The 24,195-nt window shown below is 50.8% G+C and overlaps 1 protein-coding gene and 1 long non-coding RNA gene across 2 annotated transcripts in view; both read right to left on the bottom strand.

The window, feature by feature from the left end:
• Window positions 1-24,195, bottom strand: part of LOC139056200 (GAS2-like protein 1) — a 242,432-nt gene that overhangs the window by 111,765 nt on the left and 106,472 nt on the right. The window lies entirely within an intron of this gene.
• LOC139056201 (uncharacterized) lies at window positions 223-1,601 on the bottom strand. The gene is made up of 2 exons (XR_011512206.1): window positions 1,278-1,601; window positions 223-495 (listed from the first exon to the last, which is right to left on the bottom strand). It is a non-coding gene; the product is annotated as an uncharacterized lncRNA (long non-coding RNA).

The raw sequence follows: 24,195 nt of genomic DNA, 5'->3' as shown, positions 1-24,195 counted from the left end.
CTTGCGCAACAGCCATGCAAAGATTGCCGTGCGGTTGCAAGAAGGCTGCCGACGCCGACAGCTTTTTTTCGTGGCGGCAACCTCACGATAGGGGAGCGTCTGCTTCCGAACGTGTACGGCGTTGAACTAATTGTGGACGGTGATGTGATAGTGAAAGCCAAGTGCGTGTCACAGGTGTCCGACAAGATCGTAGACGACGTCGAGTTAGAGGTACGCACCATGTTCAGAAATTTAGCCACTTTTATTTCAATTACAACATAAGTCACACTGGCAGCAGAAACTTCTGTTGTCATACTACTCGGTGACTGCAGATCCATTGGGCTGCTTCTTGATGGTTCCGTCACTTCACAAAGGCTTGTTCTGGAGTCTGTTTCACACGTGTCTTGCCGCTGCTCAAGAGCTGCGTCGCTGCAGTAGGAAAGCACATGTCCCAGTGGTGCTGACTGCTGAGAAGACTGTTGTGATTGCCATTGGTCTGTTTGGCGCCGCTTCCATCTGCATCGCATATGAGTGAAACAGTATGTGTGCCTATTTGTTGTGGGGATTAAATTACTCCCAATAATATGTTTGCAAAAGTAACGTTCCTGTGATTGTGTGCATATATTATTCTACAAGAGTGCTACCACTACAAGTTACGATACTTGCACACTTAGATACTTAGAAAGCATGGGGAAACAACAAACATAACGCGCACGTCTCGAGCGGCTGCTTTCCGATCTGCCGCTTCCCGACGCACGCGACGACCGCGGCTTGCATTAAATACGGTCTGATACCACACACAAGTAGCGCGCGGCCCCTTTCGTTACCTGCACAACTAGTAATTTAAGTTGCAGCGTTTGGAAAAAAGAAATAACTCTCTTGAGCTCGTCCATGCCAATCGCGAGGGAAGGCACAGTGCAATCAAATAAATTCGGAGGTTCCAAGTGCCAAAACCGTGCCAAAACCACGAAATCAATATGAAGCCCGCTGTAATGGGGAGTCTCAGGAATAATTTTAAGCTCTGGGGGTTCTTTAACGTGCACAAAAATCAAAGCACACGGTAACAAGGGTGTTCTTGCATTTTGCCCCTATCGAAATGCGGCCGCCGTGGCTGGGAATCGAGCACGCGTCGTAGAGCTTAGCGGCGCAACACGCCTGCATTTACCGCTAACAAACGGCGGATGCCACCACAATTCAACAACGCGACACGACTAAACAAACGGCCGTGCACTAAAAACAGGCATATGACTATTCCGCTTTCAAGATATTACACGCGAATGCGAAAGTATGAGACTTACTCGACTCGGCCGCGCACTGCAGTTATCCATGCTTGTCGTCTGTCCTTATCGTCCCACTTCCCAGGAAATCTGTAGAACTTCACGGGCGGCGTAGGACCTTTCGTGTTTTCGAGGCTGCTGTGGCAATCAACAACACATCAGTATTGCGTGCCACCTTTCCTGGCTGATGAGGTCGCACTCGGCATCGCAAAAACCACGCGCACGAGCGCTCCCGCCGTACAGAACACGGGCGCGCGCCAGCGCAGCGACGACCCTCCAAACTTCCATTGGTCCGCTAGGGGAGCATTCGGCGCTGGTGCCGCGCGGGCAAACTTTAGGTTGCCTCGTCTATAGTTCCCAGCGAGGCGTCGCCGGTCGGGCCACAGCACGTAGCTATACTACGGCGGCGCGATATCGGATGCGAGCCACACGCAGTATAAAAGGCTGCAGCAGCAAAGGCTCATCGGGGGTGGCGCGCCGCGAACCGGACGCGTTCGTCGTCGCTTGGCCCAGATTGCAAATGATGCTCGCGCCACGCATCCGCCGATGCGCGTTCGCCAACACGGGCGCGCGAGTCCCCGCAGAAACGCCGTACACGCGCCGCCCGAGTGCAGTGCCCGCGATGCTTCGCAACCCTGACGTTGAATACATCTCACGCTTCGACCGCGTCAGAGTGCGGCGAATACGAGGTGTAATGAACAAGACGACCGAGTTGTACTTGCGCGTCCATCCTCCGCTATCGTACTTATCCTGCGCTACAGTACTATGTTATGGTACTTACTAGCAGATTCCTCATACATGCAGTGGTTTGCAGTGACATGCTTTTAGTGCCGTACTTTCTGTTTTGTCTCCTCTTCGCTCTATGCATTTTATTTGTGCGTAGGAAGAATGCATTGCAAGCAGCGTGTGGGTATAGCATCTTCATGTATATACTACAAGTATTGCCGTACATTTATGCCATATCGAACACATTTCATTGATTTATTTATTTATTTATTTATTTATTTATTTATTTATTTTATACGCCGCCCAGTGATGTTCCGGGAAAAGAGCACACCGTGCAAACCGGGAAATATAGGTCGAAATGCTTTCCCGAATGAAATAACAGCTAAACTCCCCCCTCGTCTTATGCAGCGGTGTTTAGCACATTGCGAACCGTCGTCCGGTCAAGCCAAGGTTAGGGGCCGAGCTACACACCAGTCCGACCTATATTCCGGTTCGTATGGTTAAAGTACCGTTCCCGCATTCTGCCAATATACTGACCAAAGTAGGGACCGAAACTTTATGGAACGCGCATTCGAGAATCAAAGCTTCTTCCGATGCCCCATGCAGAGCGGGGAAGCCATACGCTTTCATCACTTACACAGGGTACACGTCTTCTGGCAGAAAGGAAAAATAAATTGTTTTCGGAAAGCCGCGCTTGCCCAGACGCGACGAACGATGAGAGCGCAGGTCAAGCGGTGTCATTGTCTCGCTGGATGGCTTCCTCTCATTGTTACGCAACCACAATTAAACGACCGCGCCGATCGACCGCGCTGCCCGCTAGATAAATGTTCACGCCTGTCACTGCGCGGTACCCGATGGCTTCGCTCCAATAGCCGCGACCTAGTTATACCCTCTTCCCGTTCGGAATACGCTGCTCTTTTATAACTTCTTTTTTTTTTGCGATGCTACTTACGCTTCAGAGTTAACGGTCAGTTTTGGTCCAGCGCACGGCGATAACGGGTGTATATATAACCAGGCTTGCTAAAGCTCAATCAAAACTTATATTAATTAAACCAAATTCAGAGGTTTTACATCCCTGAAGCGCTATCCGATTATGAGGCAAGTCGTACGGCGGGGAAAAGACGCCGGGTTAATTGCGACCTTTCACCTGCCTCTAACGCAAGGCGCACACGAGTGTTTGTTGCATTTCGATGGTTATCCCATCGGAATGCCGCCGGAATCAGGCCCGCAACGTTTGTCTTTCTTTTTTCTCCTTCCTGCTTTTTTTTTTTTTTTTTCAGACAGCACAGCAAACGCAACGGCCGCTGAGCGACCGCGGTGGGTTCAGTCAAAACTTTAATTTGCGATGTGGTGGGTTCATTGCTTTGGTGAATTATAAACCGCTGGCAGTACACACACACACACACACACACACACACACACACACACACACACACACACACACACACACACACACACACACACACACACACACATATATATATATATATATATATATATATATATATATATATATATATATATATATATATATATATATATATATATATATATATATTGTGCACCACTCGTGCATTGCGCCGTCAAGCTCGCCATTTCGCCATTCGCGACGACCTGCTTCATCGACGCAATTACACCTCTGACGGCCGCCAGTGGTTATTAGTTGTACCTCGAAGCCTGCGTTCTGAAATCTGCGCATCGTTCCACTCTGATCCACAGTGTGCGCATTCGGGACTTTTCAAAACCTACCAGCGCCTCCGACGACGCTACTACTGGCGAGGCATGTACAACTACATTCAAAAGTTTGTTCGTTCATGCCCCGACTGCCAGCGCCGAAAATCTTCACCCAACCTCTCGCCAGCTGGCCTGCAGCCTCTACCCTGCCCTACCCAACCATTCGGGCGCGCTGGCATCGATTTGTATGGACCACTTCCCCTGACGTCGGCTGGTAACCGTTGGGCCATTGTGGCAGTAGATCACCTTACACGATACGCTGAAACCGCCGCTCTCCCAGCAGCTACAGCGCGCGATGTTGCATCATTCCTGCTTCGCCGATTCATCCTGCGGCATGGTCCACCTCAAGAATTGCTCAGCGATCGCGGACGCGTCTTCCTGTCGGAAGTAGTTGAAGCGATTCTCAAAGAGTGCCACGTTGTTCATCGTACGACTACGGCGTACCACCCTCAAACGAATGGCCTCACAGAACGCTTCAACCGTACGCTCGGCGACATGCTTTCAATGTACGTTGCCTCCGACCACACGAACTGGGACGCCATTCTGCCATTCGTCACCTACGCGTATAATACCGCTACGCTGAGCGCCACTGGATTTTCACCCTATTTCTTGCTGTATGGTCGACACCCTTCGCACACCATCGACACCATTCTTCCGTACCGGCCGGATGCATCCGAGTACGTCCCTATTTCTGACACGGTCCGATATGCAGAAGAGTGCCGTGACCTCGCACGGGCCTTTACTTCCGATGATCAAGAGCGCCAGAGGAGCACTCGCGGTGACGCCACTGCCACGGTCACCTTCGATCCGGGAGCGCTCGTGTAGCTCTCAGTCCCTTTAACTGCCCCTGGCCTCTCATCAAAACTGGTCCCTAAGTATGAAGGCCCTTATCGTGTTCTCGAACGCGCATCTCCTGTAAACTATGTCATCGAACCAGTTGAGCCATCTGAAGACATGCGCCGCCGGGGACGAGACATTGTCCATGTCGACCGTTTAAAGCCTTACTACGACCCGCTCATCGTGACGAGCTGTTAGGTCGCCGGACGGCTCCCTTCTCGCTCCCGGGGGGTGGTTGTAGCGAAGAGAGACGCTAGTGGGTTCAGCGCTACTGGCTCTAAACGCTAGTGGGTCGAGCGCTCCTGCTCCGCAACGGCTCTCGTGCTTGGAAGCTCTGACTGCCCTGCCCGTCGACGTTGCGCTGCTCCCGAGCTCTGCCAAATAAACACCTTTAGAATATATATATATATATATATATATATATATATATATATATATATATATATATATATATATATATATATATATTGAAAAGTGTAGCGAGATATAGTGTAGTGTAGCGAGATATAAGCTATTCTTTCTCATCTGTACATGATCATCATCATGTGGGGCTCATATGGGGTTCTTCTTCATCATCGCTTGTGGGGCTGGCTCTCGAGTGTGATCCGTGCTGTGGGCGTGATCGCTTCGCCGTATCTTCGAGTCGGAATAAACGTAGTGACGACTGCTACGTCACAAGTGGTGGAGTGTGCTTTTCGGTCCTCCGTCCTCTGACTCCCCGCTCAACCTCCTGGAGCTTCGATCGGGTCGCCGATTGTGCCAGCTGTCCGCCACCATGTCGCAGGACGAGCCAACAGGCACTTCTACTTCCACCATCTCGGCCTCGGCTACCCCGGCCTCCCCGTATTGGGTTGTCAGTGGACACCAGCGTGATCCCCATCTGTTTGCTGGACTTCGCGGGGAAGACGTCGAAGATTGGCTGGACGACTACGACCGAGTGAGTTCGGCTAACCGTTGGGACGATGCGTCCAAGCTACGTCACGTCGCCTTTTATCTGACCGGAGTGGCCAAGACTTGGTTTTTCAACCATGAGGTTGATTTCACGAACTGGGGCGCTTTTAAACAGCAGCTCCGCCAAATCTTCGGCACACCGGCTGTTCGTTCCGCCCTCGCCAAAAAGACGCTCGACACTCGCAAGCAACAAACCGGTGAATCTTATACGTCGTACATCGAGGATGTGCTTGCTCTTTGTCGACGGGTGAACCCGGCTATGACAGAATCAGACAGAGTTCGCCACACCCTCAAAGGCATCGGAGCTATTGCTTTCCATGCTTTAGCCATCCAGAACCCCGCTACCGTTGCTGATATCGTCGCTACTTGCCAGCGCCTTGACGAACTCGAATCAGTACGGTTGCAGCCAGACACCACTCCGAACACTACTGCCGACGACCCTACTTTACGAGCAATGATACGCGCAATAATTCGAGAAGAGCTCCAGTATCTTGGCTTAGCCGCAGGGCCTATGCCTTGTCATGCCTCCGATACCAATCTGCGAGACGTTATCAAGGAGGAATTGGCGTCCATGGCTGGTGCAGCGTACACGGACCCTCTAACCCCTAGGGCCCCATCCACGTACGCACAAGTAGCCGCAGCTACTCCAGTCATCGTTCCACCGATGCCTCCAAAACCAACACCGGCCCCCATCGCGTCCATGACTACCAGCGCACCTACCCAAACCAGCTATCCGCAGTGGCGTCCTCCTCGTCCCATCTGCTACTACTGCGGCTATCGTGGCCACATAGCACGTTTTTGCCGCAAGCGCCAGCAAGACGAGCGTCGCGGATATGACGTATACGAACGGGATGACTTTTCGCCCGGAGCTACTTTTCAACGTTTAGGGAGCTTCCACGACCAACGCCGTCCTTATGGTCCACCGCGCGGACGCTCTCCATCGCCTACTGTAGCATCCGAGACGGCTCAGCCGTACCGTCCTGCGAGACGCCGCTCGCCGTCCCCCCTTCGCCGCTCTACGTCCCCACTAAGACCTGCTTCTCAATTCGCCGATCGTCGTCCGGAAAACTAAAGTATGCAGCTTTTGGAGGAAAAGCTGCATCGAACGACAGGACAGAAATTCCTCCATCGCGTCCGTGCAATGTGATATTGGTTGTAATAGAAGGTGTCCAAGTAGAAGCTTTAATAGACACTGGTGCTAGTGTTTCAGTCATTCACTGTGAATTGTGTTCGCGACTTCGGAAAGTTACGACCCCCTATGATGGACCTACGCTACTCGCTGCTCAAGGGGCTGCCATTCGACCTATCGCCATGTGCACAGCTCGTATTTCTATCGATGGACTTCTGCATTACGTACAATTTGCAGTGCTAAGTTCGTGTGCGCAACAGCTCATATTGGGATGGGATTTTCTTTCTACGGCCTCCGCCTCCATCTGCTGTGGGCAAGGCGTTCTCCACATGACCGACACGACATATTCACTTCATGCAGATGACGCACGACTTCACTTTCTTGCTGCAGAAGATACCGCGCTACCTCCTCGCCATCAAAGCATTGTGACTATCACGTCTGATGTGATTGACTGCGGCGACGTGCTTGTATTACCATCTGCACGCTGTCTCGCAAGAGGGATTACCTTTGCATCAGGGCTGGTTAGGTTTGATCATGGCTCTGCGCTTCTCTACGCTACAAACCCGACATCCGAAAAAATTCTCATCCCTAAAGGCACTACATTGGCTTCCGCCACCGAATCGGAGTCTATATCTGTTGTTTCATTTAAACCAGCTTCCTCTGAAGTTCCTTGTACCGGACGGACCGCATCTCCTTCAGCTCTTGCAGCTGCCATCAGTTCCGACCTGACACCTTCACAGTCACAACAATTGCTTGCTTTGCTCCAGAAACATGAAGCTTCGTTTGACGTGCATTCAGCTTCGTTGGGAAAGACTTCGATTACGACGCATCGGATACAGACAGATGGTACATCCATCGTGCGCCGTAGACCATATCGCGTATCGCTAGCCGAGAGGAAAGTCATTGACGAGAACGTCGCGGACATGCTCCAACGGAATATAATACGCCCTTCTGCTAGCCCTTGGTCTTCCCCCGTTGTTTTGGTTCGGAAGAAAGACGGCTCTGTTCGATTTTGTGTCGACTACCGAGCACTTAACAAGATCACGCGCAAGGATGTATACCCTATGCCGCGAATAGACGATGCCTTGGATTCCCTGCAAGGTGCCGAGTACTTCTCCAGCATCGATCTACGTTCCGGCTACTGGCAGATACCTATGCATGAGGACGATAAAGAGAAAACAGCGTTTTCAACACCAGATGGGCTCTACGAATTTAATGTCATGCCATTCGGCCTCTGCAATGCACCCGCAACGTTCGAGCGCATGATTGACACCGTTCTTCGTGGCCTGAAGTGGAAGACGTGCCTGTGCTATCTGGATGATATTGTTGTTTTCTCGTCAACTTTCTCTCAGCACCTGCAACGTCTGGATGAAGTTCTCACATGCCTTGCCAACGCTGGACTTCAGCTAAACACCAAGAAATGCCATTTTGCGAGCAAGACGATTAAGGTACTCGGTCACATTGTGAGCAAAGATGGCATTCGTCCTGATCCTGACAAGGTTTCGGCAGTTCGGCACTTCCCTCGTCCCGAAAAGACCAAAGATTTGCGCAGTTTCCTAGGCCTCGCCTCCTATTTTCGCCGATTCATACGAGGCTTCGCCTCAATAGCGTCACCTCTGCACAAATTACTGGGTTCTAATGTTCCCTTTGTGTGGTCTCCCGAATGTGAATCTGCGTTCGCCCATCTGAAGCGCGCTCTCACATCGGAACCAGTACTACGCCATTTTGATGAAGCTGCTCCTACTCTCCTGCATACGGATGCTAGTGGTCATGGCATTGGTGGCATTCTCCTACAGCGAGACGACGCTTTAGGGGAGAGGGTCGTCGCATACGCAAGTCGCGTTCTGACAAACGCCGAAAGGAATTACACCATCACAGAGCAGGAATGCCTAGCTATCGTTTGGTCTGTACAGAAGTTTCGACCTTATCTTCACGGCCGCCATTTCACCATCGTTACAGACCATCATGCATTGTGCTGGCTTTCGACGCTGAAAAACTTGTCTGGACGGCTTGGTCGGTGGATCCTTCGTCTACAGGAATACGACTTTACTATTACCTACAAGTGCGGAAAAAAACACCAGGATGCAGACGCGCTTTCTCGCTGTCCGCTTCCTACGACGCCATGCAATGGACCTCCAACTACCATCCGTGACAAGCTTTCGCATGACCCCTCTTCACATGCTTTCTTGTTGGCCCCTGTAGACGAGATGCCTAAACACGACAACGGATTCTTTCAATCTCATCAATTGGCGGACTCTTACTGTCGGCGCATCATAGACCACCTTCAAGGAGCTTCGCGCCCACCTAACGCCCGCCTTCGTCGACAGCTGACGCAATTTAAGATTGACAACCGCGTCCTGTACCGTCATGTCTATCACCCTGACGGTCAGCGCTGGGTTCCTGTCCTGCCACGCTCTCTACGTGCTCATGTCCTGCAGGCTTCTCACGACGACATGACTGCTGGTCACCTTGGTTTCCAGAAAACCTATGACCGCATCAAAGGTCGCTTCTACTGGCCTGGATTGTCCGCCAGTGTAGCGAGGTATGTCGCTTCCTGCACCCTATGTCAGCGTCGAAAGCTCCCTACATCAGCTCCAAGCGGACAACTGCAACCGGTTCCTTGTCCGTCGCAACCATTTGAAATCGTTGGCATTGACCTGTATGGTCCTCTTCCTGTGACTCCCACCGGTAAACGATGGATTGTGACAGCCGTTGATCACTTGACACGCTACGCCGAAACAACTTGTGTGAGCTCTGCCTCAGCCTCTGAAGTTGCTGCATTCATACTTCAATCCTTAATACTGCGCCACGGTGCTCCTCGCGTCCTCCTGAGCGACCGTGGAAAAGCATTCCTCTCGCAACTAGTAGACGAGGTACTCAGAGCCTCCGGAACCACCCACAAGACTACCTCCAGTTACCATCCGCAAACTAACGGCCTCACAGAGCGATTTCATCGCACGCTGTCAGACATGCTAGCCATGTACATCGAACCGGATCACAGAAACTGGGACGCAATTTTGCCATTCGTGACTTTTGCGTATAATACCGCGGTTCAACGCACGACCGGTTACTCGCCATTCTACCTTGTCTATGGTCGTTCGCCCAGTTCCTGTCTTGACGCCTCTTTCTTCGCGCCAACTGTCAATCAATGTCCATCCTCCTGTGAAGAATATGTGTCCCGCATTCTGCGTTGTCGCCAGCTCGCTCGCATCAACACCGAAGCACAGCAACAGGACCGCAAGCAGCATTACGACGCCTCTCATCGCGTCGTGTGCTTCCGCCCTGGCGACGAAGTGCTACTCCGGACACCAGTTCGTACTCCTGGCTTGTGTGACAAGTTTCAACTTCGGTTCATCGGCCCCTACAAAGTCTTGGAGCAGACTTCCCCGGTTAACTATCGCGTGGTACCAGTTATTGTTCCAAGTGACCGCCGCTGCCGCGCTGCTGAGGTTGTCCACGTGTCCCGTATGAAGCCTTTCACGCGGCGTTCGCCGCCCCTTTGAATTGCGGCCAGGATGGCCGCTCTCGCGCGAGGGGACATTAGTGTAGCGAGATATAAGCTATTCTTTCTCATCTGTACATGATCATCATCATGTGGGGCTCATATGGGGTTCTTCTTCATCATCGCTTGTGGGGCTGGCTCTCGAGTGTGATCCGTGCTGTGGGCGTGATCGCTTCGCCGTATCTTCGAGTCGGAATAAACGTAGTGACGACTGCTACGTCACAATATATATATATATATATATATATATATATATATATATATATATATATATATATATATATATATATATATATATATATATATAAGCGTCGACTGTTGGTGCGTTACATATATTGCCTCTACTCTTGTCCTCGTCTTCACTCGGCTTCGTTCACAAGTTCATTATAGTGCTCAAACTCTACCGAATATTATGCACCATTGGGGTGTAGATTTGCCACGCAACAGTAAACGTCGTCCGTTTTCTCCGTATTTCCTTTCTTTAACGCTGCGAGCCCGGTACTTCCAAGTCACGAACGGCATGCGCGTCATCAGCCTGACAGAGCATTTCCGACAGGAAAGTAACGAGCGCAGCGTTTTCAAGAAAAGAAACGCAAGCAAGGCAGACGACGATCATTCTGGTGTGGCAGATAAACACCCCGAAAGGTGTACCTTTTGTCTAAGAGTGTACACTCATAGACAAACGTACACCCTTTACACCCTTGTGTACACTCTTAGACAAAGGTACACCCTTTGGGGTGTACATCTGCCACACCACAATAATCGTCATCTGCCTTGCTTGCGTTTCCTTTCTTGAAAACGCTGCGCTCGTTACCTTTCTGTCGAAAATGCTCTGTCACGCTGATAATGCGCATGCCGTTCGTGACTTGGAAGTATCGGGCTCGCAGCGTTAAAGAAAGGAAATACGGAGAAAACGGATGACGTTTATTGTTGCCTGGCAAATCTACACCCCAATGGGTGCAACGGTTGTTACACTCTTAAAGTTACACCCTTTGGGTAGCATCTTTCACAATACCTAAGTCTTTCACGATACCTGAAAGCCGCTGAAAGCACGAAAAACAGTTTGCAGGGAGACACACTGGCAACTCGGGCATCTAAACAGACGCGTGTGTTTCATTACACCGCTTTTCATTTCTCCGCACGTTGCTGTGCATAACCAGTATAGCTGAGTGCTCCTAAGCGATCGACCCGCATTGCACCGCTTGCGGGAATTACAGGCCAGTTGCGAAAATGTGCAGACCATTACAGCTATTTGAAGTAGTAGCGTAGCGCAAATAAAACCACGGACACAAGGAAGACAGACAAGGACAAGCGTGTCCGTGGTTTTATTTGCGCTAAGCTACTACTTCAAATATGGACGACTAACTAGCCCAACAGCCAACTCTTCTACATTACAGCTATATGTCGCTGTACGGTAAGCAAACATAGCAATCCTAAGAGACACGAAAACATCTTCGTTAAATTGCCATACGCAACAAGCGATCTGCGCCTCTTGCCCATTGGTTCCTATTACGGTTTTCGTGACCCCAATAGCCCTCCAAATTGCGCCAGTGTCGTAGCAACGTTGCCGAATGTAAGGTCAACGTTGCCCAACATCGCGCCCACACTGGCACCGGCTTTCCTGCGCCACTCGGGGACGACTTGCGTGCTGCTTTCGTGCATGTTTACGCAGTGCCGGCCCATAAATATAACTCACCGCGACAGCCTCTATAATCAACTACACCCGTATAATCAACGCGGCCGTACTTCCTCGAGCGCGCGTTCGTAAGAGCGAAAAACTCTCCCGCCGAGCTGCGTGCCGGGCGGGCGACCTTGTTTCTTCCGGCGAGGCCGAGAAACACGTCAAGCTGACCGGCGAGGCTGAGAGAGAGGACGAGTGCGAGACGCCGACGGCAAGTGTAGTCTAGTTTGGCACGGCACACACATTCACTTGCATGTCAACGCCAAACGGGGCTTAATTTCGCAAATTGAGAGAGAGAGAGAGAGAGAGAGAGAGAGAGAGAGAGAGAGAGAAAACAAGGGTAGGCAAGGCAGGGAGGTCAACCAGGACAGCATCCGGTTTGCTACCCTACAATGGGGGTGGGGGAAGGGGCAAAGCTACCACATAAACTGGTGCTATACAGTAGCGTGTGTAAAATACACAGAGCAGTTCCAGCGAACTCGGTATTCCGGACACGCTTTGACGGCGAAGCGGGAAGCGCGAGAGAAGAAAACGAAAATGGATCGTCGTTGGCGATTTCAAGGCGTTATATGAGGTATAGGAGCATGGTATTTCACTTGCACATGTGATCGGAGTCGATCGCGGAGCCCCAGCGCTGCATTCGGCCCTGCCATGAGGCGACGATGCCGGACGCCGCGTATCCTGATCTGGCCTAGTCAGAAAGGGCGTCAGTTCACTTCGGGTTAGGACCTTTTGGAAAGAGAGTCCTGGTTCAGGAATCGCAGCTTTCCCTGCGGTGCTTCAGTGCACCGAACCATCTCAGTCATGTTGAGGGTGCGCGCAGCTACCGCGCAGCGTTAAAATGATTGCGCTGACGCCGCAAAATACGCCGGAAATGAAGTACGTCATCCGATGATGTGCGCTGCGCCCGGTCTGCATCGGATAACGGCAAATTCCTCGGACTGACTTCTTAAAGGGCAACTCCGGCATTTTTTTTTATGCGAAGCATATTACGAGGGCTCAACCCAGCTCCTCAGGCGCGGCGGTGACCATGAAATCACGTGACACCGTGACGTCACGACAGAGGAGAAGTGGCTTTGGCTCAACTCTTGCAAGACGGGCTGGGTGGGAATCGAACCAGGGTCTCCGGAGTGTGGGACGGAGACGCTACCACTGAGCCACGAGTACAACGCTTCAAAGCGGTACAAAAGCGCCTCTAGTGAATGCGGTGTTGCCTTAGAAACGCGCTGTTTCTAAGGCGTGCGTCTCTTGCTCAGGCGCACATTTCGTTGCCGCGCCGAACGCTGCTTTGCTCGACGCTCACCGCGTCCAATGCGGGGCGCGTAGTCGCTGCCCTGTAGCCCATTGTCTTACACCCCTTGGCGGGTCGACGGGAACGCTGTCGCGTTCCACTCTTGAAGGCGAAGAAGTAATGCATGAGTTGTTTCTTCGTCTAGCCGAACCAAATATAGCCAAGCAACAGCAGTTCACCAGGCTAAACAGTGGTTCAACAACTAAAATAAAGGCTAGTATGCTTCGCATCCTGGGCTTAACCTTACCTAAGCCACAGCCATTTTTTTTTTTAAACCATATTAGGCAATGTCATTTTCGCATGGCATTGACAGCCATGTCACCGGTATAGGGTGATTCAAGTTGCTTAGAAGTTCATCAATGATTTTAAATAACCGATAAATGAGACATGGAAACGGGAACGGGTAGCTCATTCGTCTGACGGCACCATGAGTCGATGGCGTCAGGTCCTACACTATCATAACGTAAACACGCAGAACGCGTGCTAAACACGCAGTACCATTGGCGCCGACTCCGAAGAAGCGAAGCTTATGATGTCTCCCGACGACGCAGGGAGCTTTTACGGAGTTTCCGAATTAGACAGCGCCGATTTAAGCGAATATTTCAGCGGCAGTGGCGGTGTAGTCTCTGACGTCACAAACACAGGGTGGCCAGTATAAAGTCACGAGTCGGGAACGCAACCGATCTTTAAAACTCATTTTCAGGAACAACTAAATGGCTCGCAGCCACATAGCTTGGCGCAGATAATCAGTGCGCAAAAGAGAACATGTATTCAAAATTTGGCTAAGATCAGCGGACATCGAAAAAACGCCGGAGTTATCATGTTACCAGCTATCATGTTAACGCCCGCCGTGGTTGCTCAGTGGCTATGGTGTTGGACTGCCGAGCACGAGGTCGCGGGATCGAATCCCGGCCACGGCGGCCGCGTCTCGATGGGGAAAGGACCCCAGGTGGTCGAAATTTCCGGAGTCCTCCACTACGGCGTGCCTCATAATCAGAAAGTGGTTTTGGCACGTAAAACCCCATAATTTTTTTTTTTTACGCCCGCCGCTAGCAGCGTAGCGGGCGGGGGCTTCGGCGCGGCAAGAGTTCACAGCCACTGCCGTAGGCGCATGGCAAACGGAGTCTCGCCGAAAAGGCAGGGACAAGTGCGCACCGCAGGTTGCGGCTTCACGCCGCTCGCCGTCTAAGGATGCCTCGCACAAAGACCGCGTGGCACTTTGAACTCAAAAACTCCGGCCCTAATTGTTTCGCTCGCACCGCCGCTCTACATCGGCGCGCGCTGGACGCGATTCGAAGAACGCCCGGGCGTGGTCCGCTCGATTGTTCCGTCCGATCGACGACGGACAAAAGGGAACCGCTTCCTCGTGAACCCTTCGACGCGATTTCGCGCCCCCCTCCCCTTCGCGCACAGTGGACCCGCCCTGCGTAGAAAAAAGGCAGCCGAAGTACGTCTCAGTAATGTGGAGAAGGCCGGCGGCGAACGAAATGCGCGCTTGCAAGAAATTAATTTGGTCAACGAGATGACATCCTGTAGCCGTTCTATTTAGACCTCCCTCGTACCGAAACGTCGCGGAGATGACTGCCGCCGTGCGTCACGGTGCTCTTGCTTACAGACTTGAAAAGGTCACCTATACATACGCTTCCCCAATAAAAGCCTGTTCATAAATTATTATTATTATTTGTTATTCGGTTTGAGAAACTTGTAAAACAGAGAGACAGAACAAGAATGTAAGGAACAGGCTGGCAACTGCCACCAGAAGGTGCACAAAGCCAGCCCACTCATAGGGAAGGAGATAGAGAGCACAGATAAATAAAAACAGATTTAGAAACAAAGAAAAGAGAAAAAGAAAGTGCAAATTGAGAGGCAACAATTATTCTAAACTTAAGCAATGACAAAGAATAGACTAGGACACTAGAAACAGGAAAAAGAAAGAAAGAATCACTGCACGTCGCAGTATTGGAGGAATACTAAAGAACACACTCTTAAAAAGGTTTACACCTTTTGGGAATTATCTTGTCCCGCAACAATAATCGTCATCTGCTTCGCTCGCGTTTCCTCGCTTGAAAACTCGGCGCTCGCTACTTTCCCGTCGAGAATGCTGCGTCAAGCCGATAAACGCGCAAGCCGTTCGTGACTAGGAAGTACCGGGGCTCGCAGCGTTACATAAAGGAAATGCGGGCGAGACAGATCACGCTTATCGTTGTGGAACAAAATACAACCCAAAGGGTGTATTTTTTTTTTTTTTGAGAGTGCAGAGGAAATTGTGAAAAATCGATTCAATGCCTCGGGGAAACGAGGCGAAAACACCTTCGTTCTGTACGGAAAAACAGGAATTGCGTCACGAAGCGTTTATCTTCGGTGTCGCTTGCGGGGGTACGTACAGGCCGCTATAGGAGCGCACTGCAACGTGGCCCAATCGTCACGAAACACACCACCCGACACGTGATTTCTTTATGCACGCGTGTCGCGATACGCTCGGCCACTGAGGTATACAATGCGCCCCCCACCCCCCACCCGTATTAAGATGCTGCGAACGCCATTCTTCTGTCTCCGTACAAAATAACGCGGCACGACCTTCGCTCCAGCCCGCGGCTGCGCATAAGGAAGGACCACCCACCAGCGTCGCCCAAAATGCATCGCCGCGCAACAACAATGGCGCCGACACGCCGCGCGCACTCCGCTGCGCTGACGCAACGCGGCGTGAAACAATGAAAACGACCAGGACCGTCCTTACGTACGCAAGCAGCCTGTGACGGCGACCCCAAATGAGCGCGCCCCCCCTCCGCCCTCCCTGTTACTCGTCTCGACAACGTCAACAACAGCAGCAGCATGCACCAACAGGGACGGGGACAAAGGTGCCGACGACGAAAATAGAATGAGCAATAAAAAATTTGCGAGCAACGGGTAGCTTAACATTAGGTAATTGATGAGACGTCTACAAGAGGTTTCTGATGCGTGGGGTGTACATGTGCGTCCTCCCGACCCCTGCTGCTTGTCTTAACCAGCATGAACGATAAAGGCAGCAGAACAGCGACAAGGGCGCCGACGAGAGAAAAGGAAACAAATGTTTTACGATAGGGCGGCCGAACATTAGGTATACCCCAAAGTACGTCTACAAGAGCTCTACAACAGCTATGCGTTCCACAAGGGCCACATAAGTGCTCACCCTGCCATACCCCTACGTGCTTGTCTCGGCAATGGCAGCAATAACGCCGATGACGAAGGGTGGAACAAAATTTTAACTTGCACTTTTGAATCAGCCTAAATGTAGGTAAGTAATAAGATCTCTCATAGAAATTTACCAGGGCGGCCGAACATTAGGTATACCCCAAAGTACGTCTACAAGAGCTCTACAACAGCTATGCGTTCCACAAGGGCCACATAAGTGCTCACCCTGCCATACCCCTACGTGCTTGTCTCGGCAATGGCAGCAATAACGCCGATGACGAAGGGTGGAACAAAATTTTAACTTGCACTTTTGAATCAGCCTAAATGTAGGTAAGTAATAAGATCTCTCATAGAAATTTACCAAGGTATTTCTATCTATATATCCCAAATGGCGCACTGTAGGCTACGAAGGACGTTTTAATAAACGACTACATTTAACTTGGCTGGATTTCCTTAAAGTGCTCCTAAACCGAGCTTTTTGTTTTCTAATCCCACCGTGAAAACAACCCAGCCACTGTAGGAGGGAGTCGAGCCAACGACCTCTCGCTTTCAGCACGACCATCATCACCACGAGCAGTAACCACTCACTGCTCGGCGAGTGACCCACCGCTCGCCGGTTATACATGACAGAACGTGGCGTTATAGATGACGTAATCCGTTTTCTAACGCATCACTCGTACGTGATGCACACCGCGAAGTAGAACACAAGCTTGAGGCATTCAAGACCAAACAGCCAATTAGCTGACTTCAAATTGTCATCAAAACCATGCATCGACCAACACTAAGGTAATAATAATAATATTTGGGGTTTTACGTGCCAAAACCACTTTCTGATTATGAGGCACGCCGCAGTGGAGGACTCCGGAAATTTCGACCACCTGGGGTTCTTTAACGTGCACCTAAATCTAAGCACACGGGTGTTTTCGCATTTCGCCCCCATCGAAATGCGGCCGCCGTGGCCGGGATTCGATCCCGCGACCTCGTGCTCAGCAGCCCAACACCATAACCACTGAGCAACCACGGCGGGTCAACACTAAGCTATAGAAGATATGGTCTATGTACTGCAACGCCGCTCGCAGAGGTCAGTCAACCATGGTTTCTCAGGTCCAAGCACCCACTGCGCTTCGCAAACTCAAGGAGCAGATACATCCGCGTCACGAAGCAGGCACAGCGCGAACACTTAGCTGGAGGAGCAATTCAACGCCGCGCTCACGTACGCGTTCCCTCCGTGATACGCATAGCTTTGGAGCAGCACAAAACTCGTGCACATACACGTGTATATATATAATACCTACAGGGCTGCGGCACTGCATTACCGGGGCAGGACACTCGGGCCACGAGTGCTTACGACGCTTCGAGCGAGGTCAGTGCCCGGCGTTTGAAACTCGAAACCGAGCTACGACAGATACCAACAACTATCCGTGATTTGATGATCTTTTCTATAGCCGCCGCTCAGCTTTACATGTGTATCGAACAGGCGGGTAGGGCAGAGGTTTTATGTACTATGAGGCAAGATCCGCGCCTGGAGACGTGTAGCGATAAGGCGCGGCGCGGCGCCTCTCGCGTTATCTTTTGTTTCTTTTTCGCCGTTTATGAGGAGACGAGCGTGTAACCGCCAGGTCTCGCACCCTCGGCTTTGCGAGCGACTTTTTCCGCTGCACACGACCGACCAAGTATAGTCACACGGTGCATACACGTTTTGTTGTATACGCGTCTCGTTCGCCGAGCTTGTCTATAGTATGCGCCACGGGTCACGAAGTAGCAAAAAGTACTGCATTTACATAATAGATAACAACGCAGGAGAAGCGAAGTTTTCAAAACACGTAAACGCATGTGCTGAGATATAGCGACGCGCACTGTGATAATGTGCGGCGCGATTTTTGGTTGTTCGAAAGAGAGGTCCTTGATCTACGCATAGTATAACAACGTGCTCACACGTGGAAAGTGAGGTCACGACGTGCTCCGCTGTAAGACACGTTCCTTGTATACAGGTACGACAGAAAGGTGGTCGGGGATGGTTTTTCTCGGCTCGTTCCCGCTTGTCGAGGTTGCGGCGTCTGGAATGAAGTGGACGCGCAGCATTATTACGTTTATGCGCCTTCTGAGCCATAGGAAGCCTATGTAGAGATTCTGTCTTCCTCGCTTTCATCATCTTGCTACGCTTTCCGTGAGAAAGAAATTAGGCGGATCCAGCGTACACGTTGGAACCTGCGCGATCCGAAGCTGAAGTGAGTAAATGAATTGCATAGATTAAATGCGACGCGCTCAACCGTGCGTATTTTCGCCCATTGCAACGTTGTAATGTTATGCATACTCACAGCGTTAACGGCTTAACATAAGTATTGCCCTGCTCAGCTCGAGGTCGCGGGCTCGACTCCGTCCACTTGCCTATGGAAGCGGAATGCTACAAAAACTCGTAGTTCGTGTACCGTGCGCATTGGGTGGGCATCAGAGAACTCCAGGTGGTATCAAAATTAACTCTGAGTACCCCGCTACCGCGTGCCCCATAATCATCTGTCGTGGCTTTGCCACGTAAAATCCCAGAATTCAATTTTAACATTTGAGTGCAATCCGAAGCGGTGTTTACGTACAACAGCGTTGCCAAGCTAGGCGGACATGCATACTCCGAATCTGGCAACTGCGCAAAGTGAAACGTTTTCTGCAGTACCTGAAGGCGATAGAGTTGAGTGAGCGACTATGGATACGCTGCACCTTGCTGGGCGCATGTGAAAGAGTGGTCGAGACTCAGGTCTTCTCTCCCCCTCTCTCACTTTCTTTCGCTCCCCCATTCCCCTCCCCACGTGTGTGGTAGCAAACTGGGCAAAGTCTAGCAACCTCCCTGACTTTCCTTCTCTCTCTCTCGACGCGGCAATGCCACGAGGGCCAGAGGCGGCGCTTCAAAATCATGAAGTCTTCCGATTTTTTTGCTATGCTTAATGCGATGAAGATTAAGCTTGTGTGGGAATCGGTGTGACAGAAGCCGAACCCCGGCGCGTCACGCCTCTATCAACGCTGTCTGATGACGTCATGACTTGCGCTAACCAATGGGCGCACGTTACTAGTCGAGAGCTATAGCAAGCATGTATAGTAGTCTTATCAGCCGTATAAACTGTAAACATAGGCATACTAACTAAATTAGCAAGCATGCTGTCCCGTGCCCACAAGCAAACATGCTCGCATCTCACTCGATGACCGCGGAAACTCGCTGTCAGGACGGTAGAGCAAGGAAGCGCGTCTGTAGCAGCGAGCGAATTGACCATCGTGCTGCCTCTCGCAGCAACGCCAACTAAGCCGTGGAAACACTGCGGGCAGCGGACTCCGCCCCCATCGCGGGTGGCTTTCAAGATAACAGTGGCCCGGGCGGGCGGGCGCTGCCGTCCAGGTTAGAACTAAAGCCCCTTAAACTTCGTAAAGTAGTGACACTCTCCTCCTCCGCCTTCACTCCTGCTTGCTTCTCCTCTCTATCACGCTCCTTCCTCGACCGTGGCGCCGCCTACACTGCTCGAGCGTAGCAACGGCGCCAACATGTGCTCCTCGCCACTCCGTAGACTCTTCTCGAGCAAACATGGCGCTGATGCACGGCGCGAGGGCCCACGTGATGCTATTAGGCCAATAGCGACGCGGCGTCGGCCTCGGCCAGAGCGCGCGGAGGAGGAGGCGGCATTCTTCAAAGCGTGGCACTACTTTACGAAGTTTAAGGGGTTTTAGTTAGAACGCCTCCCCCCTCTCCCTTCCCTCCCCACGGAGCCTTGCGCGCGACGTAAGACGGCGCGCTCCCGCCCCGCTTTCCTCGCTTTCGTGCGAGGGATTGAGCCGCCCATCGCCGGCTCACCTCGCCCGCGCTCCTCCTCGCACGTACAGCGTACGGCGCACGGAGACGATTTTATCGCCCTTGGACTTTACACGGAACCTCAATGCGACGCCGAAGGCAGGAATGCGCCTCGAGTGTCCATATAATTGTCATCGCAATGAAATCTCATTAAATTTTCAGACAATGTGACCATTAAATAAGGCGCCAAAATTCGCGCCTGAGAGAGAGAGAGAGGTATTTTAATGACTGTAAAATGTAGAGAATTCGGCCGGATAATGGAGCATCTGGCCTGCTACTCTACGTAAGGGAAGGGGAAGAGGGGAAGAAAAACGGTCACAATGGGGAGAGATAATGGGAGGAACGAGGTGAATGACACATTACACAACTGGTATCACAGGCGTGAGTCCAGGCCTGTGTCACCTAGGAAACGTGAAAGTGCACGCATTGTCTCTGTCGTCTGCCAACTCTGTGCCACGCGCCCTCAGCAATGGCCTGCGAACTGTAGTGCCATTCTCCAGACCGGACATCACATGCCTCCTGTCGGAATTAATGAGGAGCCATGCCTGATACACAGACTGCGATTAGGCGTCGCCTTCACGCGCAAATATTTGCACATTATTGGACGGACAGACTCCCCGGACTGTTGAGTGTGTGGCGCTGTAGAGACTATAGAACATGTGCTCGTGGTGTGCACTGAGTATGCGCGAGAAAGACTGACATTGGCAGATACATTGAGACATTTACACAATGGACGCGCCTGAGATTACGCCCAGACTATATATAGAGGCGTCGCATGATAGCTGCAACGACAAATGCTTGAAAAAAATCGAACACAACAGTTCGGTCGTTTATCTTTCCTTCCTTCTTCCTCAGGACCTCGTAGCAGAACGACCTCGTCATTCATCCGCGCTCGCTGAACGCCAACCGTGAATCATCCCTTAAAAACAGCCCGCTGTGTACTATTAATGAGGCATGCGCAACTGTAAAGAGCAAGAATTCCGCGTGCGCGTATACTGCATGCGTCTCTTAGTGGAGTCTGCGTCTCTCTGCCCGTCGAAGTGACGAAGTGCAGATCCTCCGCGACGTTTACTATCCACACACGCCGAAGCAATGTCGCCACTCGAGGCCACGTAGGCCAATTCCCTGGACGGCATGGCATCTCTGACAGCCCACGCTGCATAGCCGAGTACCGCATACAAAAGCCGAGCTTCTATGTCAACGCCATAAGTATCTCACTCACGCATGATGAAAGAACCAACATCAAGGCCTAGAACGATAAAGCTGGGGTATTATGTCTGAAGAAAAAGTGTGCTTTGTTCGTCTGCTTGTTGTCAGGAATAGCAGACGGTCCGCGGAGCGGCGACGTCGTCTGCAGAAGAAGAGATGACAATCGTCTGCTAGCACGCACGAGACGTCATTATAGCGGCGCGGCACCATAATAGCGAGAACGCGGACGAACAGACGCCAATATCGACGTCACTGCAGTCTCCCGCGGTCGAAACTAATGAACGCAGTAGTGTATGACATTCATTAGCTACAACTCTGGTGACTCAGCTTGCAAGGTATGTACGCTGCTTAGCGACCGAGCTTCCCGGATGAAGACTTCGGCGGCGGGAACCTGCGTGTAGAAGTGCAGCTCAAGATAACGCGCAGACTTTTGCGGATACTTTCACTTCTGCTTCAGGCAGCACACACGGCGATGACAATAACTTAGCGTGACGCAAAGAAGAAAGTTTAGAACACGGTACAAAGCGCTAACAATAGTTTGTTAGACATCAACGACTTGCGAAGTTACGAAGTCGTGCGAAACCATAAAAACTGAGTTTTGCCAATTCCACAGACTGCTCATCATTCCCGCGTTTACTAAACCACCATGTACTTGCGGCTTCCGTAGACAGTAGCGCCCCATTTCCCTCTAGTAACTTTCGAAGTGAACTATAAGCCGAGCAATATATACCTGGGGTCATTCGGTTGCTTGACAGGATGTATACGGAAAGCAGTATACTGCAACCGTTTACCCCGGTGCATGCGGGCGGCGAAACAAGTGATTACAAACAGGTAAGCAAACAGCTGGGACCGGAGGTACCGCACGCGAAACCTACAGACAGACAACGACCACGGCTATTGCAGCTTACGGAAACAATGGATTCGGTGCAACGCAAGCGAAACAATGCCAGTCAAGTTGCCTCACGGTTGAAGCATATATCCGCTACGCAGTTTCAAGGTAAATAAAAACGCTATAGAAGTTTACACTCGTAGACCGTCATGTCAACAGCTCCATCCGAGTTTCTACGGAAACTGAACGCCGTTTATTAGCGGATAAAATTAAGACCAAACTCCCGCCTCCTTTTTGAACTTGGCGCGCGATCTGCGACGCCATTGACGTAAGCGTGACGTCACGGATTTCACGCTGTTCCCGCGTGTCCAGACCGAACTTTCTTTCTTCCCGCATTTGGTTATTCATTTATTGTGAGAACCCGCAAATGTTGGCAGACTGAGTCCTGGCCGTTTCTTTTTTTAATGCAATTTCATCCACTTTAATTAGCGACGAGAACATACGTCCAAAACTCGTGACCGTCACAGGGCGCGGCTGCAAGCACTTCAGTATGCAGCGTCGCCACGGGCATTTAAACGGGCAATAAAAATAGGCGTTAAGTAGCGAGAGAGGCTCCAAAGACCTCGCTCGAAGCATTCGACTTCGCTTCTCAGTAGAAGGAATCCCACAGAGTCCGACCCACCGCGACGAGCAGATAGCATAAGCGGGACGGGAGCGCATTCCTTCACATGTAGCAGAAAGAGAATTTGTAGGTCAATCGAAGCCATATCACCGTTGACGTAGCCCCGTCTCTCTAGTAGGCTTGCTTGGCCCTCGCTTATGCTTCTCTAACGTTATGCCAACACACCTGACTGCGCCATTGTTACTCCGGCCACGTCCCGGCTCTGATATTAGCGCAAGCTGATAGCGACTACGCGGAAAGGAAACACAGATCTGATCTCGTCAGTGCTGACTATAACTGGGGACAATGACACGACCGGCTCGATCTCCAAGTTTAACAGGGGCCACGTGCAGAGGAAAGTTTTAGCAACGAAATGCTCGGAGTGATTAAGAGGAAGCTTTAGCTCCAGTGCTCCTATCTAAATACATGTAAAAGGAGAATTCGTTCTTCTCGGCAACCACTGCACCAAATTTGACGAGGTTTGTTGCATTTAAAAGACAAACTTAAGATCTAGTGACTGTTGGTTTCGAATTTTTGAGTTAGGTCGTCAATTTTTTATTAAAAATTGGAAAAAATTGAAAATTCTCAAAAAACGAAACTATCAAGTTTACAACTCTGTAACTCAACCACTAAAAACGATAATACAATTCTGTGAATTACATCTAATAGTACATCTAAAGCGGACAAAATTGATACGTTACACGTGGATATAAAAAAATTTAATCATAGGGAAATATAACTTTTGCAAAACCGTTGTAACCAACGTAACAAATTCACGTAAGATGCAAAATGACATATTGAATTTGTCCGCTTTGAATGATCTAATGGATGCCGTTTACAGAACCGCGATATCGGTTCTGGATGCAGAGCTATGAATTTGTAAACTTCGTCCTTCTATTTTTTTCGAACGATCAAATATTTGAAAATCGTCTTAAGAAAATGCAAGCCCTAAATCGAAATTCCGCTTCCAACAGTCACTAGAATTTAACTTTCTCTTTCAAATGCAACAAATTTCATCAAAATCGGTCCAGGGGTTATCTCATAAAAACGTTTTTGCGTTTTACATATATTTGAATAGGCCGCGTCGGAGTTGGGCCCGAGCTAAAGCTTCCTCTTAAGGTGAAGCGTTTGGAATACATACAGCAATCAAGCGATTGATGTATGAATCCACTCCGGGGGGTCCTGGGACGGACCGACCCCCCGGAGTTGATTTATATACGTACGAGCGCATACACCCCGTACCAGACGAGATTAAAGTTTGCGGGAGAAGACAGGTGAGGATATCTGCGGGTCACCTGAGAACAAACGAGCGAGTGTCTTATCTACGACAAGGCATGGGATAATTCAATGGACTGCGCGGCATGCCTCTTCTTCGAACGGAGCAACGGA

Source organism: Dermacentor albipictus, chromosome 2, assembly GCF_038994185.2.
Source record: "Dermacentor albipictus isolate Rhodes 1998 colony chromosome 2, USDA_Dalb.pri_finalv2, whole genome shotgun sequence".
NCBI classification, from domain to species: domain Eukaryota; kingdom Metazoa; phylum Arthropoda; class Arachnida; order Ixodida; family Ixodidae; genus Dermacentor; species Dermacentor albipictus.
The sequence above is the reverse complement of the archived record's forward strand: the minus strand, read 5'-3'. Positions and strand labels throughout refer to the sequence as shown.